General features: G+C 42.4%; 2 long non-coding RNA genes across 2 annotated transcripts; one reads left to right on the top strand and one right to left on the bottom strand.

Annotated features, from left to right (window-relative positions):
- Positions 1-508: 508 nt before the first annotated feature.
- LOC106571842 (uncharacterized) lies at positions 509-1,705 on the bottom strand. The gene is made up of 2 exons (XR_001321017.1): positions 1,622-1,705; positions 509-1,018 (listed from the first exon to the last, which is right to left on the bottom strand). It is a non-coding gene; the product is annotated as an uncharacterized lncRNA (long non-coding RNA).
- LOC106571841 (uncharacterized) lies at positions 905-13,689 on the top strand. Its single transcript, XR_001321015.2, has 4 exons — positions 905-2,743; positions 12,419-12,550; positions 12,640-12,776; positions 12,885-13,689. It is a non-coding gene; the product is annotated as an uncharacterized lncRNA (long non-coding RNA).
- Positions 13,690-19,790: the final 6,101 nt, after the last annotated feature.

The raw sequence follows: 19,790 nt of genomic DNA, 5'->3' as shown, positions 1-19,790 counted from the left end.
TTCAGTTGATGTGGCAAAACAATCAGTCATTGTTTAGAGAATCATTGTACCATCTAAATCACTGTGAAATATGCTTCCCATAACCAAAAATATTGTATTTTCAACTGTTTGAAGCTGGTGTACAAAACCAAACGTAATACTGTAAAAACTAAACTTAAGAATGGGAAGCATAGAAGTATGGGCGGCAGGTAGCCTAGTGGTTAGAGTGTTGGGCCTGTAACCGAAAGGTTGCAAGTCGAATCACCGAGCTGACAAGGTAAAAATCTGTCGTTCTGCCCCTGAAGAAGGCAGTTAACCCACTGTTCCTAGGTAGTCATTGTAAATAAGAATTTGTAGTTAAATAAAGGTTCAATAAAAAAAATTGTGCAGATAGAACATATCTACCACTTCTTACACTTGCTTTCAATGACAGATCTATAACCTTTAAAGAAAGTCAAAACCTACTGACCATTTATTGAGTTAAGCCTACCAATATTTATAACTTTAAAAAATATAGCTTAAAACTGGAAACCTCCTGGCCATTTATTAATATTAAGTTACAAACATGTTTAATAGTATATAATCTCAAACATGCAATACATAGTGAAAACTATTGAATTGAAGGATACATTGGGAAAACAATTTAATTGCAGTGACTCAAATCTGTGTAGCCTATCAATGTGAGCCTAACTAATTCAGATAAACAGGAGTTATTTTTCTCTACCTTTTTTTAACATTACAAGTCACAATAGAAATTGATAATAGATTTAACTATTTAAAATACAACACAGCGCCCCATGGCCCCTTCTGTTATGGGTGTAAGATGGCACAGTGATGCCATCTGTTGGTAAATGTTAATTACTGCAACTCCAGTGTTTTTTACCGGTGTGCTTGAAATACCCGGATGTATTGCAATATACGGAACAAGACTGGTTACTCGCATCAACGCCTCTGTCTCGTCATTTAACATTCAAACACCTTCTGTTCGGTTTTCATCCGTTTCTTTCTTGTTAAGCATTTCCCCATTCTTGAGTCAGACCTTATGGGAATGTGTGGGACAGAAGAGGAATTTATGACAATTTAGCATAGACAATAGCTACAGTACTCTACTCTCACCATGTCTACCATTTAGGTTTAGCTAGTTATGTTATCCACTGCTAGCTAATAACTTGCTAACACTAATAGCTAGCTACCACAGATGACATTTTTATAATAAACTAGTAAGTTCGTCTTAAAATTGGAACCACTAATTTTAGTGTGCTGACAAAGGATGATAGTTAGCTAATTTACCAGCTACCTAACTAGAGACTGAACATGAGTTCAAAGGTTAGATAGCTAGCTAGCTACCACGCTAATCCCAAAAAACATTCTAAACAAATTGCATGGAATATCATGTCGATGTTCGCTAACTAGCTAGCAAATGTGATCTATTTAGCTATATCATGCCAAGGATTATCTCGTGTTAAAACGTCTAGCAGAACGTCTATATTGAAAAATACGTTTTAAAATTGACCTAATGCTAGCTAGCTAACGTTTCCTAGCCAGCTACTATAGGTAGGACAGAGGTGCTAGTTGAGCAGCGGTGCTAAATCCAGCAGAACTTCTGTATTCAAAGGTGAAACAAATTGCATAGCGAATTCACCCTCTCTACCCTGTATCCTTTGAACAACGTTTTTGTCACGCAATCTCTTGTCTGGACTTTGAACACTTCTCATAGCCACGTTCATCCTGATTATTTACGATGCACTGTCACATGATGTAAGTGTCAATTCAACATTCTGGGCACGTTCCAGGTCGTCTTTATTTCAAGCACGTTTCACAATTTTTCAGAAACCTATGAATCACACCAATAATATGTATTGAAACCTTGAGCGTTAATTTCTGTAATAAGTAAGTGTACCAATGCATCATCAGGGTTTCAAACATGGGGCAAGACACATCATGGGAGTTGACCATTGGTCTGAAAACCAACCATTTCTGTTCCTGGGACAGAGCAACAATGCAAACACACAAAAGTTAGAAAATAACAATTGAAAGTAAGGTTCCATGATGATACATAAGGGTTCAATATTATGCGCACATTATGCATTTATAAATGGTTATTAGCTGGAGGTAAATAGTGGCTCACTATGTGGCAAGCACTGACTGGCTATCACAGTAATTTGAGAAATTTGTTATAACCCATTTTTTAATGGTTTATAATGCATTGACAATTGATTAAATAACCGTTGTAATTGTAATTACAAACCCTTCATAAACCCTTTACAAATGGAACGTTATTGTAAAGTGTTACCTAAATCGGTGGCCCCGGTCAAATACAAGTAGATGAACAGAGAAGGAAGGTTGTTAAACATAATCTCCCCCAGCTCAAGTTAGTACTTTCCACAGGGGTATACTACAAAGCAGAATCAATGAGTTAGCCAGCTAAGTTTGATGAGCATCCAGAAATAACTATTGACTTTCTGGTTCATTAAGAATCTAAACAGATAAGCTTGAAATGACTCAATCAAAAACACATATCTTTCAAAACAAATAAAAGGTTATTCCTGAACATTTATCCAAGTTAGCTGGCTAACTAATTGAAGCTGCTTTGTATTATACCCCTCTGGTTTGTTAACCCTACCTGGAGTGACAGGTGAACACCGAGACAGAGGCATGATATGAGTTTGACCAATCAGAAGAACTAGGATGAAGACGAGGCCACATAGTACATGACTGGATAGAGCCTTCTGAAATGCAACAAGCACAATGGCTCATGCCCCAAGTAAGACCTTCCAAATGGTATAATACCTGCTACTTTCTAATGTGTCACTGTGAGGTCATTTCTGGGCGAGAGTATCTGCTACTGTCGTGCTTGACTGCCGCTTCTCCCTGGTACCTGTTTAGTAACAGTGTTTACTTGTCTGTTTTTCGTTAAGCGCTTGTTTTATCTATTTTCCGGCCTGTTGTTTTTGTCCACTTTTAGGCCTACTGGAGTTTTGTGACTCTTACAACCTTGAATATTAGTGCAAGCTAGCTTTGTAGTTAGCCTACCTCTGAGTCTGGACGGCTCTGCTGTGACCACATGCCAGCTTGCAGTCTTCCTCTGATTGCTGTAATCATGGTTCTCTGACCCACCTATGGATTATTGCTTTGGGAATTTATCTATTTTGGATTTCCCTCGCCATATACCTCCCTCTGGAATACCTGTCGGATTACCCTCTTTGGCTTTCCTGTGGCCCGATGTACCTCCCGCCTCCTCCCTGCTTATTCGCCGGCTAGCTCTACAGCCTCTCCCCTGAAGCGCTTCTCTCCCTGGCTTTTGCTATGGTAACCCAGCCTCCACTCCTTTTGCCTTCGCGTGGGCTCCAGGCGTCAATCTCATTGAGGACGTTTCCGTTCTCTCTTTGCTTTTGCTCTGCTGGCAAAGGTTGTGTTTCAGATGTGTTTTGACTGTGGGTTCTAGTGCTAGCTGGATAAAGTAGGTTAGTTGCTTGCTGCTTTGCCAACTGTGGTGGTTTCTGTGTGGATTTATCTGATGTTTTCTTGGATCTAAATCACTGTCATGCACCTGCTCACTGGCTCCTCTCTGTGCCTCCTGTTAGTGCTGCGCTCTGGTTACTATGGTTTCCCCCTCCCTGTTTTTTCAAGACCAGATACTATTCCCCCTTTGATCTTCGCCACCTGAAATATAACTATCGGCTCTCCTCTGATGTACTTATCCTTGCCCGCTCATCATACATCCTACGTAGACGCCGCTACCTGCATCGTGGCTCACGTTGCAACTGGTCTTTCAACTATACTACTGGTATCAACATTAACTCTCTTTGGTCTCACTCCACCCTGCTCCCAATCCATCATCTCGTACTGTAAACCATGACTGCCTTCAGCCTACCACTATCGATAAACTCACCTCTGTCTCACAATACTAACTTTGCTCTCCTCAACACTTGGTCAATGAGCAACAAAGCCCCCTTGCTCCATTAACTAATATCTGACAACAAGCTAGACTTACTTCTCCTAACTGAAACTTGGCAAAAACCTGGTGATTTATTCTCTCTTAAGCAAGCTACTCCCGCTGGTTATGGCTACCTGTGTCACCCCCGCTCCATCGACATCGGTATACTCCAAAATAACTGAACTGTCTTTCCCTACTGTCTCCTCATTTGAATACATTGCTTACAAATTATCTTGCTCCATGACCACTATCCTTATGTACCATCCTCCTAAAGCTAATGAATCATTCCTATCTGAACTACTCATCATTTCGGTCCCACTCTCTCCCCGCTTACTGTTGCTTCGAGATATGAATATATGAATATTTATGTGGACTCATCAAACTCAAAACTTGCCTCTGATTTCATTGCTGTTCTGGACTGTTTTCAATATTACCCAACATGTCAATTTTCCCACTCACATCAATGGACACATACTAGAACTTGTCTGTTCTGTTGGCCTCATCCTTCCTGTTCCCACTGTCTGACCACAAGAGGCCTATGAACTCCAATTATCTACAGAGATGCCCTCAGTGCTGCAAGGTCCACCTACTTCTCCAACATCATCAACATCACCGACTGATCAATCTCCCTCAGCTGCCCATCCCCCTTTCAACCTCCCAACCATCACATCAGAAACTTGGCTCTCTGAATTTTCCCCCATTGACTCTCCCTACATCTCAAAACTCATCATGTCATCCAAGACTACAACTTGCTCCCTGGATCCTCTCTCCACTGTTCTCATCAAAGTCTGCCTGCCTGCTCTCTTTCCATATATCACAAACATCGTCAAACCTCTCCCTTGCCCACGGAACTGTCCCCTCCAACTACAAAACAGTTCACCCCATCTCAAAAAAGACAGGACTGGACACCCCCATCCTCAATAACTTCCGCCCCATTTCCAACCTCCCCTTCCTTGCCAAGACTCTGGAACATACTGTTGCCTCAATTACAAACCCACTTGCTAATCAATTTCCGTCCCCTCCACGGTACTGAAACTGCACTCCTCAAAGTTATCAATGACCTCCTCACCTCTGCTGATGCTGGTACCCTCAACATCCTGATTCTCCTTGACCTGAGTGCCGCTTTTGACACAATGAGCCATCAGGTCCTCCTCACCAGTCTGGAGGGCTTGGGCGTTGAGGGAACTGCACTCTCCTGGCTACAATCATACCTCACAAACCAGACCCATTACATCTCCCTCAATGGCCACACCTCAGACTCTGCTGCAGTTATGCAGTGTGTCCCCCAGGGCTCTGTGCTGGGTGTGGTGGACGAATCAGAATTAGTTGGGTAACATAGATGATTAAGATGTTTTATTAGTATAATATGCTTATGTGAGATGCTTGTCATTAGAAGGTGTCCTTTGGACTCTGGTATGTTTCAGTTGCACGTTTAGCTGGGGCTCAGTCACTTGGGGCCCAGAGAGGGGAGAGGTCAGACTTGTTTTTTACATGTCTCTGTTGCTATGCAGAATATCAGCAAGAGAGGAGGGCAGAATGAAATATTGTCTTCATATGTGAATGTCTCTTTACCTATTCTTAAACCATGTGAAGGGATGGCGTGATTCATGGGGAACCAATGACTTGTCTCCACAATGTCTGTGAGCAAGTCACTCCCTCCTTTTCTTTATTGTGGGGAGGTTTATGGCAGTGTCTGGGACCATTGTATGTCCTCTCTTAGATCTCACACTTATCCTGTGATAGTATATGGCCTAGAGGGTCACTCCCCTCAGTGAGCTTGTCCAGGAGTGGGGTCAAGAGGGGGTTTGCTTGAGATGGGAGTATCTAGAGTTGACAATTGATATATGCCATTGGATGAAATTGTGTTTTTGTTCTATGACGTACCAGGGACGAGATTAGAATCTCGTCATTAGGGAACAAACTGAACGATAATTTATAGCGAATGCTATCTGGCTGTAGATACTCCTCTCTAAAGTAAACAGTCTGTGGTTTGTCATGTCAAAAGGGGGTGGATCTTGCTATAAAATATCTCACTAGCCATTGTGTTGGGACCTCCCTTTTTCAATGGCATCATTGAAGGTCAAGTGCTTTTGCAAAAGTATCTTAATTATTAAAGATGTAGTTAACTCGGACTGGTGTGTTTGTAACTCTCCTCATTTGGTAATGCAGAAATTAGCCACCACATGGGTCCCTTACTCTTCATTATCTACATCCTCCCTCTTGGTCAAATCCTCCGTCACTTCAACCTTGATTTCCACTGCTATGCCAATCTACCTCTAAATTCCTCCTCAACCCACCTCTGACCCACATTGAATCCTGCCTTTCTGCATTAAAATGATGAATGCAACAAAACTTCCTTAAGCTCAACAGGCACCAAATCCACCCTCACCATTGACGAAGCCACTGTCACTCCCTCCCTCCCTCCCCCCATGCACGCAACCTTGGCATCATTCAATCAAATAAAATCAAAGTTTATTTGTCACGTGCGCTGAATGCAACAGGTGTAGTGAAATGCTTACTTACCTGTACTAACCAACAGTGCAATTTTTAAGTAAAGAATAGCTATTAGGTGAACAATAGATAAGTAAAGAAATAAAAACAACAGTAAAAAGACAGTGAAAAATAACAGTAGCGAGGCTATAATTGAGGTAGTATGTACATGTAGGTATGGTTAAAGTGACTATGCATATATGATAAACAGAGAGTAGCAGTAGCGTAAAAGAGGGGTTGGCGGGTGGTGGGTGGCGGGACACAATGCAGATAGTCCGGGTAGCCAATGTGCGGGGGCACCGGTTAGTCGGGCTAATTGAGGTAGTATGTACATGAATGTATAGTTAAAGTGACTATGCATATATGATAAACAGAGAGTAGCAGCAGTGTAAAAGAGGGGTTGGGGAGACGGGACAATGCAAATAGTCCGAGTAGCCATTTGATTACCTCTTCAGGAGTCTTATGGCTTGGGGGTAAAAGTTGTTGAGAAGCCTCTTGGTCCTAGACTTGGCGCTCCAGTACCGCTTGCCGTGCAGTAGTTGAGAGAACAGTCTATGACTGGGGTGGCTGGGGTCTGTGACAATTTTTAGAGCCTTCCTCTGGTGTAGAGGTCCTGGATGACAGGCAGCTTAGCCCCAGTGATGTACTGGGCTGTACGCAGTACCCTCTGTAGTGCCTTGCGGTCGGAGGCCGTGCAGTTGCCATACCAGGCAGTGATGCAACCAGTCAGGATGCTCTCCATGTTGCAGCTGTAGAACCTTTTGAGGATCTGAGGACCCATGCCAAATCTTTTTAGTTTCCTGAGGGGGAATAGGCTTTCTCGTGCCCTCTTCACTAATGTCTTGGTGTGTTTGGACCATTTGGACCTTGGTGATGTGGACACCAAGGAACTTGAAGCTCTCAACCTGCTCCACTACAGCCCCGTCGATAAGAATGGGGGCGTGCTTGGTCCTCCTTTTCCTGTAGTCCACAATCATCTCCTTTGTCTTGATTACGTTGAGGGATAGGTTGTTATTCTGGCACCACCCGGCCAGGTCTCTGACCTCCTCCATATTGGCTGTCTCGTCGTTGTCGGTGATCAGGCCTACCACTGTTGTGCCATCTGCAAACTTAATGATGGTGTTGGAGTAGTGCCTGGCCACGCAGTCGTGAGTGAACAGGGAGTACAGGAGGGGCTCCAGCGTTGAGGATCAGCGTGGCGGATGTGTTACCTACCCTCACCACCTGGGGGCGACCCGTCAGGAAGTCCAGGATCCCGTTGCAGAGGGAGGTGTTTAGTCCCAGGATCCTTAGCTTAGTGATGAGCTTTGAGGGTACTATGGTGTTGAACGCTGAGCTGTAGTCAATGAATAGCATTCTCACGTTGGTGTTCCTTATGTCCAGGTGGGAAAGGGCAGTGTGGAGTGCAATAGAGATTGCATCATCTGTGGGTCTGTTCGGGTGGTATGCAAATTGGAGTGTGTCTAGGAGAGCGTGATCACACAGTCGTCCGGAACAGCTGATGCTCTCATGCATGACTCAGTGTTGCTTTCCTCGAAGCGAGCATAGAGGTGATTTAGCTCATCTGGTAGGCTCGTGTCACTGGGCAGCTCGCGGCTGTGCTTCCCTTTGTAGTCTGTAATAGTTTGCAAGCTCTGCCACATAAGATGAGCGTCGGAGCCGGTGTAGTACGATTCAATCTTAGCCCTGGCGCTTTGCCTGTGACTCCACCCTCTCATTTGACTACAACATAAGACATCCTGCTTCTGAAACCCTCATACATGCATTCATCTCCTCCCGTCTTGACTACGGCAACTCCCTACTCTCTACCATCAACTCAAGCTCCCTCGATTAGCTCCAAATGGTTCAAAACTCTTTAGCTGACTCCTCACCCATATTAAGACCTGGCAGCACATCACTCCTGTCCTCCACTGGCTCCCTGTCTCACAGCACATTGATTACAAGATCCTCCTTCTGACCTACAAAGCCCTTCACCACCTTTTTATTTAACTAGGCAAGTCAGTTAAGAACAAATTCTTATTTTCAATGACAGCCTAGGAACAGTGGGTTAATTGCCTTGTTCAGGGGCAGAACAACAGATTTATACCTTGTCAGCTCAGGGATTCGATCTTGCAACCTTTCGGTTACTAGTCCAACACTCTAACCACTAGGCTACCTGCTGCTACCTTGCCACCCCTTACCTCTCAGGCCTTCTTCTCCCTCACCAACCCACACGCGCGGTCCATTCCACTACAGCAGGCCACCTTGCCACCCCCAGGTCGAAGCTCCAGAGCTTCGGGGACAGGGCCTTCTCCAGGGATGCTCCTAGGCTCTGGAACTCCCCCCAGCCATCCGTGACTCGGAGTCCATCACCATCTTTCATGCCCTCCTAAAGCCCCTCCTCTTTGACACCTCTACCCTTAAGCCTCCCCCAATGACACTCCTCTCTTCACCATACTGAGCAGCACCTAAGCTAAACCCTTACCCTACCCCTTGCCCTAAACCGGATTCGTATCCTAAACCAGGTTCATAACCAAATCCCAACCCTACCCTCCCCATAACACTGACACGTCACAGTGAGCCCACCCCTATCTTTATTCATGTTTTGTTTAGTCTGATGTTTTTCATTTCTATAATTGTAAAGTGACATATAAGTCCCATGTATTATTATTACTTTATTCTGTGCATTCCACATGGATTAGCTGAGGAATGGCCAAGTGATTCAGTGTTTATACATATTTCCCACAATGGTCCTGCAGGCCTTGAATGTAATGACCTCTCCAGTCTATTAGATTGTATGGCCCCTATTTCCTGTGTGTGGACTTGGGTCAGAGGTGGATATAAGATAGAGGGATAGGGACAGTAGTGCCATACAAGCTACAGCCAAGTCTATTGACTTTTGTGCTGTTCCAGTGCAGGATACTGGAGGGCCGAGCGATGAATAGCTATCCTGATCTTCAGATGCGCCTCAATAGTCTAAATATAACTCCTCTCCTTGTCTTGTCTCATTCAGGAAAGTAAAAACAATATTGTAGTTTAGCAGGAAATATCTTTCACTTCTCACATATAAATTTAACTTCTTACGGATCAAATCCCTTTAGCAGGATCGATTTGACAACAGCCAGTGAAAGTGCAGGGCGCCAAATTCAAACAACAGAAATCTCATAATTACAATTCCTCAAACATACAAGTATTATACACCATTTTAAAGATAAGATTCTCGTTAATCCAACCACAGTGTCTGATTTCAAAAGGCTGTACAGCGAAAGCACACCAAACGTTTATGTTAGGTCAGCACCTAGTCACAAAAAAACATATAGCCATTTTCCAGCCAAAGAGAGGAGTCACAAAAAGCAGACATAGAGATAAAATTAATCACTAACCTTTGATGATCTTCATCAGATGGCACTCATAGGACTTCATGTTACACAATACATGTATGTTTTGTTCGATAAAGTTCATATTTATATCCAAAAATCTCAGTTTACATTGGCGTGTAATGTTCAGTAATGTTTTGCCTCCAAAACCTCCGGTGATTTTGCAGAGAGCCACATTAATTTACAGAAATACTTATCATAAACTTTGATAAAATATACAAGTGTTATGCACAGAATTAAAGATATACTTCTCCTTAATGCAACTGCTGTGTCAGATTTCAAAAAAGCACACCTTGCAATAATCTGAGTACAGCGCTCAGACACCAAAACAAGCCATACAGATACCCGCCATGTTGTGGAGTCAACAGAAGTCAGAAATCGCGTTATAAATATACACTTACCTTTGATCTTCATCGGAATGCACTCCCAGGAATCCCAGTTCCACAATAAATGTTAGTTTATTTAAAATACCTCCATTTTGTTCGCTCGTTAGGTTCACTATTCCAAATGCACAAGGTGCGTGTGCACTAAGTCCAGATGAAAAGTCAAAAAAGTTATACTACAGTTTGTAGATACATGTCAAACGATGTATAGAATCAATCTTTAGGATGTTTTTTATCATAAATCTTCAATAAAATTCCAACCGACAATTCCTTTGTCTTTAGGAATGAAGAGGAACTCAGCTCGCCCCCAAGGCTGCACGCGTGACTGAGTTCATGCCTTTTTTCCAGACACCTGAATCCAACAGCTCTTATTCTCTCCCCATTCACAGTAGCTGCCTGAAACAACGTTCTAAAGACTGTTGGCATCTAGTGGAAGCCCTAGGAAGTGCAATATGACCCCATTTACACTGTATATTGGATAGGCAATCACTTGAAAAACTACAAGCCTCAGATTTCCCACTTCATGGTTGGATTTTTCTCAGGTTTTCGCCTGCCATATGAGTTCTGTTATCCTGTTAGGGCTAGGGGGCAGTATTTACACCGCCGGATAAAAAACGTAGCCGATTTAATCTGGTTACCACTCCTACCCAGTAACTAGAATATGCATATACTTATTACATATGGATAGAAAACACCCTAAAGTTTCTAAAACTGTTTGAATGGTGTCTGTGAGTATAACAGAACTCATTTGGCAGGCAAAAATGTGAGAAGGTTTCATTCAGGAAGTGGCCTGTCTGACAAGGTGTCGTTCTTCTTGTCTCTGTTTATTGAAGAGTGAGGATCTTAGCTGTCCCGTGACACTTCCTACGGCTGCCATAGGGTCTCAGAAGGCGGTAAAAAGCTGAATCGTGGCTTTGCAGGCTCTGGCTGAAAAAAAAGTAGCGCGTTTGGGTAGTGGCTGGTTACAGTACTGTGAGACTCAGGCTCGTGCCCGCGTCGACCGAAAGCTTTGTTTACTTTCCTCTGTTTAGCTAAATGGACATTCCCGGTCGGAATATTATCGCTTTTTTACGAGAAAAATGGCATAAAAATGGATTTTAAACAGCGGTTGACATGCTTCAAAGTACGGTAATGGAATATTTAGATTTTTTTTGTCACGAATTGCGCCATGCGCGCGACCCTGATTTACCATTTCAGATAGTGTCTGGGACGCACGAACAAAACGCCGCTATTCGGATATAACGATGGATTATTTTGGACCAAACCAACATTTGTTATTGAAGTAGCAGTCCTGGGAGTGCATTCTGACGAAGACAACAAAAGGTAATCAAACTTTTATAATAGTAAATATGATTATGGTGAGTGCTAAACTTGCCGGGTGTCTAAATGGCTAGCCTGTGATGCCTGGGCTATGTACTTAGAATATTGCAAAATGTGCTTTCACCAAAAAGCTATTTTAAAATCGGACATATCGAGTGCATCGCGGAGGTCTGTATCTATAATACTTAAAATGATTGTTATGCCTTTTGTGAACGTTTATTGTGAGTAATTTAGTAAAATGTTAGCGAATTCCCCGGAAGTTTGCGGGGGGTATGCTAGTTCTGAACGTCACATGCTAATGTAAAAAGCTGGTTTTTGATATAAATATGAACTTGATTGAACAAAACATGCATGTATTGTATAACATAATGTCCTAGGGTTGTCATCTGATGAAGATCATCAAAGGTTAGTGCTGCATTTAGCTGTCTTCTGGGTTTTTGTGACATTATATGCTAGCTTGAAAAATGGGTGTCTGATTATTTCTGGCTTGGTACTCTGCTGACATAATCTAATGTTTTGCTTTCGTTGTAAAGCCTTTTTGAAATCGGACAGTGTGGTTAGATTAACGAGAGTCTTGTCTTTAAATAGCTGTAAAATAGTCATATGTTTGAGAAATTGAAGTAATAGGATTTTTAAGGTTTTGAAAATCGCGCCACAGGCTTCAACTGGCTGTTACGTAGGTGGGACGAATTCGTCCCGCCTAGCCCAGAGAGGTTATACTCACAGACATCATTCAAACAGTTGTAGAAACTTCAGAGTGTTTTCTACCCAAATCTACTAATAATATGCATATCCTAGCGTCTGGGCCTGAGTAGCAGGCAGTTTACTCTGGGTTCGCTTTTCATCTGGACGTGAAAATACTGCCCCCAGCCCAAAGCGGGTTTAATGAAAAGGACAGGACGCCATGTTAGACTATTGAGACTTATCCCCTACCTGTCCTCCTGTTCTGCTAGGTAATGAGGAGGCCCTGACAAGTCTGGCTGAGCAACCAGTAGGCATGTCCAGAGTAGACGACAGAGGATGGATCCCACTACATGAGGCCGCAGTACAGGAGAAGAAAAGTATTCTGGTGATCGTTTTCTCAGGTACTGGTATAGAGACATACAGTGTATCTCAAGGGACTTTCTTGGTAAAATCTAGATAATATAAGTAATATGCAGGTCCATGTGTCCAGCCTCCCCCAGGGTGCAGGGCAGTGCCGGACTCTGAAGGGAGAAATGCCTCTCTTCCGGGAGAATGCTACATTCCTGCTACAGAACGGATGCTGTCCTGACCTCCAGAACGATGATGAGGAATCTCCGCTCGTGGCAGGTATACAAAACATATTTTAGATTTTCGTAGATTTAGATTTTTGTTAATTTAAGGAGCACAACTTTAACCTTTGGCCATTCTTCCTGCTCTGTCATCTATTTCTTACAGCTTTAGTAAATTACCAAAATGACAGTGCCTCGCTCCTGCTTTGCTGCAATGCCAAGGTAGACCAAAAAGGAGATCTGGAGTGGACTGGCCTCCATGAGGCCTCCCTCCTGGATCTGAACAATTATGTTTACCTGCTCCTGTAGTCTGGAGCCGACCCAAACGCATGTGATGTCGACTCTCTGACCCCTGGCACTGGCTGCAGAGACGGGGCACCTGAAGGGGCTGCTGAGATGTATAGCCGCGGGCTATGCACCCAGTGCCTGGAGGTCCTTCTCAACACAGGCTACAACCCTAACATCATGCTCCACCCAGGGGGGGGTGCAGTAAATATGATGTTGAATGCAGGTCACTACTTCGCTGTGTCAAACAATGATGTCCAGTCCACCCGTCTGCTGAGGTCATGGTCAACCAGGACCTTGTCAACTGTCTACAGGTGGCACTGTGGCTGGGAAACTAGGATCTTATAAACACTCTGCTGAGGTAGGAATCAAACTCAAGTCAAATCAAACTTTATTCAATAAAGTGCATTTCAAAGTCTCAATGCACTTTACAGTAACATACAGCCTATTCGGAAAGTATTCAGACCCCTTAACTTTTTCCTTATTTTGCTTTATTCTAAAATGGATGAAATATTTTTTTCCCCTTATCAATTTATACACAATAGCCCATAATGACAAAGCAAACCTGTTTTTTTTTTAATTATTGCAAATTTAAATATAAAAAAAGGTGATATCACATAAGGATTCAAACCCTTTACTCATTACTGTGTTAAAGCACCTTTGGCAGCCAATACAGCCTGACGTCTTCTTGGGTATGATGCTACAAGCTTAGCACACTTGTATTTAGGGAGTTTCTCCCATTCTTCTCTGCAGATCCTCTCAAGCTCTGTCAGGTTGGATGGGTTCATCGCTGCACAGCTATTTTCAGGTCTCCATAGATGTTCAATTGGGTTCAAGCCTGGGCTCTGGCTGGGCCACTTAACCTGTTGAGAACAGACGTTCCGCCTGCGGAACCCCTAGCCAACAGCCAATGGCATCGCACGGCGCGAAATACAAAACCAACTAAAATAACACAATTCAATTTTCTCAAACAATCAACTGTTTTACACCATTTTAAAGATAAGACTCTCGTTAATCTAACCACATTGTCCGATTTCAAAAAGGCTTTACAGCGAAAGCAAAACATTAGATTATGTTAGGAGAGTACATAGACACAAATAATCACACAGCCATTTTCCAAGCAAGCATATATGTCACATAAACCCAAACCAGAGCTAAATGCAGCACTAACCTTTGATGATCTTCATCAGATGACACTCCTAGGACATTATGTTATACAATACATGCATGTTTTGTTCAATCAAGTTCATATTTATATCAAAAACCAGCTTTTTACATTAGCATGTGATGTTCAGAACTAGCATACCCACCGAAAACTTCCGGTGAATTTACTAAATTACTCATGATAAACGTTCACAAAATACATAACAATTATTTTAAGAATTATAGATACAGAACTCCTTTATGCAATCACTGTCCTTTTCGGCGAAAGCACATTTTGCAATATTTTGAGTACATAGCTCGGCCATCACATGCTAGCTAATTTGACACCCACCAAGTTTGGGGCTTACTAAACTCAGAATTACTATTAGAAAAATTGGATTAACTTTGCTGTTCTTCGTCAGAATGCACTCCCAGGACTTCTACTTCAACAACAAATGTTGTTTTGGTTCCAAATAATCCATAGTTATATCCAAATACCTCCGTTTTGTTCGTGCGTTCAGGTCACTATCCGAAGGGTGACGCACGGGTGCATTTTGTGACAAAAAAAATGCAAAATATTCCATTACCGTACTTAGAAGCATGTCAAACGCTGTTTAAAATCAATTTTTATGCTATTTTTCTCGTAAAATAGCGATAATATTCCAACCGGGCGACGTTGTATTCATTCAAAGGCTGAAAGAAAAAAAATTGAGAAGTCTCGTGAACACGCATCTCCAGTTTCACTGTCCCCAGGCTGACCACTCACAAACAGAGCTGCTGTACTTTGCCCAGAGACAGCAGACACCCCATTCCACTTTCTGGCGGCTTTAGAGAGCCAATGGAAGCCTTAGAAAGTGTCACGTTACAGCACAGATGCTGTAATGTCGATAGAGATGCAACAGAAGGACAACAAATTGTCAGACAGGGCACTTCCTGTATGGAATCTTCTCAGGTTTTGGCCTGCCATATGAGTTCTGTTATACTCAGACACCATTCAAACAGTTTTAGAAACTTTAGGGTGTTTTCTATCCAAATCTACTAATTATATGCATATTCTAGTTTCTGGGCAGTAGTAGTAACCAGATTAAATCGGGTATGTTTTTTATCCGGCTGTGAAAATATTGCCCCCTATCCCAAAGAAGTTTTAAGGACATTCAGAGATTTGTCCCAAAGCCACTCCTGCGTGTCTTGACTGTGTGCTTAGGGTCGTTGTCCTGTTGAAAGGTGAACCTTCGCCCCAGTCTGAGGTCCTGAGCGCTCTGGAGCAGGTTTTCATCAAGGATCTCTCCGTTCATCTTTCCCTCAATCCTGACTAGTCTCCCAGTCCCCACCGCTGAAAAACATCCCCACGGCATGATGCTGCCAGCACCATGCTTCACCGTAGGGATGGTGCCAGGTTTCCTCCAGACGTGACACTTGGCATTCAGGCCAAAGAGTTTAATCTTTGTTTTCATCGGACCAGAGAATCTTGTTTCTCATGGTCTGAGAACCTTTAGGTGCCTTTTGGCAAACTCCAAGCGGGCTGTCATGTGCCTTTTACTAAGAGTGGCTTTTGTCTGTCCATCATTTAAGAATGATGGAAGCCACACTGTTCTTGTGGACCTTCAATGCTGCAGACATTTTTTGGTACCCTTCCTCAGATCTGTGCCTTGACACAAACCTGTCTCGGAGCTCTACGGACAATTCCTTTGACCTCATGGCTTGGTTTTTGCACTGTCAACTGTGGGACCTTTATATAGGAAAGGTGTGTGCCTTTCCAAATCATGTCCAATCAATTGAATTTACCACAAGTGGACTCCAATCAAGTTGTAGAAACATCTCAATGATGATCAATGGAAACAGGATGCACTTGAGCTACAATGTAGAAAATAGTAAAAATAAAGAAAAACCCTGGAATGAGTAGGTGTGTCCAAACTTTTGACTGGTACTGTATATTTTTTTATTATTCTTTTTTGGGCTTTTTACCCCTTTTTCTCCCCAATTTGTGATATCCATTTGGTAGTTACAGTCTTGTCCCATCGCTGCAACTCCCGTACGTGCTCGGGCTCCCGAGTGGTGCAGCAGTCTAAGGCACTGCATCTCAGTGCAAGAGGTGTCACTACAGTCCCTAGTTTGAATCCAGGCTGTATCACATCTGGCTGTGATTAAGAGTCCCATAGGGTGACGTACAATTGGCCCAGCATCGTCCGGGTTTTCCCGGGGTAGGCCGTCATTGTAAATAAGAATTTGTTCTTAACTGACTTAGCTAGTTAAATAAAGATCAAATAAAATAAAGAAATAGGTTGAGAGCCATGAAACATGGCCCTGCCAAGCCACACTTAACTCAGAAGCCAGCCGCCCCAATGTGTTCTACATTGGCGACTGAAGACAGCGTGCATGCGCCCGGCCCATCACAGGAGTCGCTAGAGCGCTATGGGACAAGGACATCCTGGCCAGCCAAACCCTCCCCTACACCGGATGACACTGGGCCAATTGTGTGCTGCCTCAAAGGTCTCCCAGTCATGGCCAGCTGTGACTCAGCCCAGGATTGAACCAGGGTCTGTAGTGACGCCTCTAGCACTGAGATGCAGTGCCTTAGACCGCTGTGCCACTCGGGAGCCTAATATCATTTAAAAGTATACATTAAGGTGTTTGTAGTAAAATATACTTGGCAAAAACAAATGTAGATGTTAATAAATGCATTTTTTTATAGCTTCCCAAAAGTAAAAAAAAAAGAAAGTACAATGGAGGAGTACCTAAATGGCTGCGTGGGGGTTATAAAACAGCGCACCCTGTCAGTCATCTGGGTATTTAAACACATAATTGGTACCAACTGGGGTTAAACTGGTTAGGGAAAAAGTATTTGAACTTGGAACTTAAAATGACGTGTATTTATTGAATTTGTAAGGAATGACAAATTGAGGGATTTTGTGTATTTGAATGTGTATTGTATGTCCTATTTTTATTTGCAATCTACAATAATTGTATTTTGTCATTAAACATTTAAACTGAACTTTAAGAACTGAGTTGAGTAACATTTCTATTTTCATCTACTAACATTAAAATCCATTTCACCCATTGTGCACACATCATATGACATTGGACAATGAATAACAAGATGTGCATGCTTTGCTGTTCTCTGGTGGTGAACCATTGTATTAAATCTGAGAAAATATGACTGTCCATTTTTGTTCTTATAGTAGGCTTTGTCAGATGTCATTTTGGATGCATGGTCTCAATTAAATAGGCCAGACAAAACTAAATGAGCTTTTCCCACTCTGATCACCACTCTTTGTATATCCAATGTCAGACTGAAAGCGGGTAGGTCAGGGAGTTATTAGGCTTATACGATCTATGGATATTCCTCTGATTCAAACAAATGCCTCTTTATGCCACTAAGTTACCACGTGTGACAGATGGTATAAAAGCATAACTTTAGATACAAGAACAGCTTAATTTGACAATATATGATTTTGTAAAGATTTCTATAATAATCCTTTAGTGAAAATTTGTGTACATTTATTTTGAGTGGACCATACTATCTGTAAAGAAGAAATAAAGATAGTCATACTCAGAGGCATCATGCCGATAGGGGACACATGCCCCTTCAGATTTGTCCTATATATACAGTACCAGTCAAAAGTTTGGACACACCTATTCATTCAAGGGGTTTTCTTTATTTTTACAATTTTCGACATTGTGGAATAATAGTGAAGACATCAAAACTAGGAAATAACACATATGGAATCATGTAGTAACCAAAAAAGTGTTAAACAAATCAAAATGTATTTTATATTTGAGGTTCTTCAAAGTAGCCACCCTTTGCCTTGATGACAGCATTGCACAGTCTTAGCATTCTCTCAACCAGCTTCACCTGGAATGCATTTCAATTAACAGGTGTGACTTGTTAAAAAATTATTTGTGGAATTTCTTTCCTTCTTAATTAATACATATGAGCCAATTAGTTGTGTTGTGACAAGGTAGGAGTGGTATACAGAAGATAGCCCTATTTGGTAAAATACCAAGTCCATATTATGGCAAGAACGGCTCAAATAAGCAAAGAGAAACAATAGTCCATCATTACTTTAAGACATGAAGGCCAACCAATACGGAACATTTCAAGAACTTTGAAAGTTTCTTCAAGTGCAGTCGCGAAAAACCATTAAGCGCTTTGATGAAACTTGCTCTCATGAGGACCGCCACAGGAAAGGAAGACCCAGAGTTACCTCTGCTGCGGAGGATAAGTTCATTAGTTACCAGCCTGAGAAATTGCAGCCTAAATAAATGCTTCACAGAGTTCAAGTAACAGACACATCTCAACATCAACTGTTCAGGGGAGACTGTGAAGCAGGCCTTCATGGTCAAATTGCTGCAAAGAAATCGCTACTAAAGGACACCAATAATAAGAAGAGACTTGCTTGGGCCAAGAAACAAGTGGGCCAAGAAACAATGGACATTAGACCGGTGAAAATCTGTCCTTTGGTCTGATGAGTCTAAATTTGAGATATTGGGTTCCAACCGCCGTGTACATGTGAGACGCAGAGTAGGTGAACGGATAATCTCTGCATGTGTGGTTCCCACCGTGAAGCATAGAGGAGGAGGTGATGGTGTGGGGGTGCTTTGCTGGTGACACTAAGTGATTTATATAGAATTCAAGGCACATTTAAGCAGCATGGCTACCACAGCATTCTGCAAGGATACACCATCCCGTCTGGTTTGCGCTAAGTGGCACTATCATTTGTTTTTCAACAGGACAAATGACCCAACACACCTCCAGGCTGTGTAAGGGCTATTTAACCAAGAAGGGGAGTGATGGAGTGCTGCATCAGATGACCTGGCCTCCACAACCACCTGACCTCAACCCAATTGAGATGGTTTGGGATGGGTTGGACCGCCGAGTGAAGGAAAAGCATTCCAGGTGAAGCTGGTTGAGAGAATGCAAAGAGTGTGCAAAGCTGTCAAGGCAAAGGGTGACTGCTTTGAAGAAACTAAAATATATCTAGATTTGTTTAACACTTTTTATTACTACATGATTTCATGTGTTATTTCATCATTTTGATGTATTCACTAATATTCTACAATGTAGAAAATAGTGAAAATGAAGAAAAACCCTTGAATGAGTAGGTGTCCAAACTTTTGAGTGGTAAAAATATTTAATCCCTTTTTCACCCCTGTAATACTACTAGCCACTTAGCAATTTTATGAAGTTGTCTTTAGCATTCCCAGATACAGTAGTTTCCCAATCTCCCAACCACATACCTACCTACAAGCAATTTCAGGGTATGAATCAAGTTAGAGTAGCTGGCATGCCTGCTGGCAATGTACTGAATAAGACTCACATTCCTTTCAATCTTTTATCCAGATTTTAGCAGAGAAGCATATTTAGTTTTTCAAAAATAAACACCAATCAGGAATACAGACAGCTCAAGAGGTATGCTTAGATATGCAGAAAAATAAGACATTTTTTACTTAGAATTATGCATAATGATTATGGCTCTAGATTCCAGGAAAAACCTGTTTTAGGTGTTTGAAAAATGCACAATTCTCCAATTTACAGGTGTGTGTGTGGGGGGGGGGGGGGGGCATTGTTGCCCACCTCCAGCATCCTCACATACTTTACGCCCCCTCAGATTTGTGGGGTGCATGACGCCCTGGTCATACTCAT

The sequence above is a fragment of the Salmo salar genome, chromosome ssa15 (genome assembly GCF_905237065.1).
Source record: "Salmo salar chromosome ssa15, Ssal_v3.1, whole genome shotgun sequence".
Classification (NCBI taxonomy): Eukaryota; Metazoa; Chordata; class Actinopteri; order Salmoniformes; family Salmonidae; genus Salmo; species Salmo salar.
This window is presented reverse-complemented; position numbering and strand designations above follow the sequence as displayed.